Source organism: Apteryx rowi, unplaced genomic scaffold (genome assembly GCF_003343035.1).
Source record: "Apteryx rowi isolate R43461 unplaced genomic scaffold, aptRow1 scaffold_932, whole genome shotgun sequence".
Classification (NCBI taxonomy): Eukaryota; Metazoa; Chordata; class Aves; order Apterygiformes; family Apterygidae; genus Apteryx; species Apteryx rowi.
Genome location: NW_020451241.1, coordinates 138,593 through 139,728, shown reverse-complemented (window position 1 = coordinate 139,728; position 1,136 = coordinate 138,593).

Here is a 1,136-nt window from a genome sequence, read left to right as displayed (position 1 = left end):
CCGTTTGTTACGAAAGAGATCACTTAATGACTAACCAGCAAGAAACAAATAAACAGGGAAAGATCTTTAAGAGTAAACCATGCTGTGTAATGTGCATTATTTTTATATGACAGTCCACAGCAACACAGCAATATTAACCCAGCTGAATTTCCCTTACTTTGGGGCTTTATTCTGCTCTTATAACACTTTTACACACATGTAACTGCATTATTTTCAGTGAAATTACTCCTGATTTAGGCAGTGTACATGACAGTGGCATTAGTCTTCTATTACAGTTTGCTTCTGTTCAATTTATTTGTTCTTAGTCTCTTAAAAAAGATTTTCTGACAGTTTCTGTAATATAATTTTGTGCTACATTTTGCAAAGTGATTTCTGCACTAGTATTTCTAATGTAATGTTGTCTTTAATATTTCTTTGTGTTTTTTTTTAAAGAAAATTTACTTTTCCCTTTTGATCTCCTAAATATCTGCTCATAGAATTTAAAATCTTAGGCTTTTGCTCCTGAATCATTATCTTCTACTTTCTTTCTCTGTGTTCTCCAAGCTGTTCTATATAGATTGACATGAATGACTCTGGTGCCTTGATACTATGGAGATTTAGATATTATGGTAATGAGCACAATAGGTACATTAGACTCCAAGAAGGACTTCAGGGTCATCACAGATAATTACCTTCACATGAGCTGTCTGTAGAGCTGTGACTAAAAGGGATAATGTGAGTCTCAGAATTACATTGAGATTTATCAAGCAGAGGTAGGAAAATAATATGGGATTTGTGTGTGTGTGTGTGTGTGTGTGTGTGCGCGCGCGCGTCTCCCTCCGAAGCACTGCTTATTGGGCACAGCTGGAGGCAGAACATCAGCCTGGTTCCCTCAGTGCTCCACTGAGCTGCCACGTTCTTAGATGGGTAGCTAATGTAAGGCAATCACATATTCATGATGAAGATGATTATCAGAATTTGGAAGAACATTTTCCCTTGGATTGAACAGACTGGTTTGGACTGTGGCTTTTTTTGGCTTTTTTCTTTCTTAGCCTTGGCAGTTGTCAAATAAGGGCAATATCTAGGATTAGTCATTCACATTTCACCTAATCATTGTCCTGCGATGGAACACGTCTCAGCCTCTGATGGCACATTGG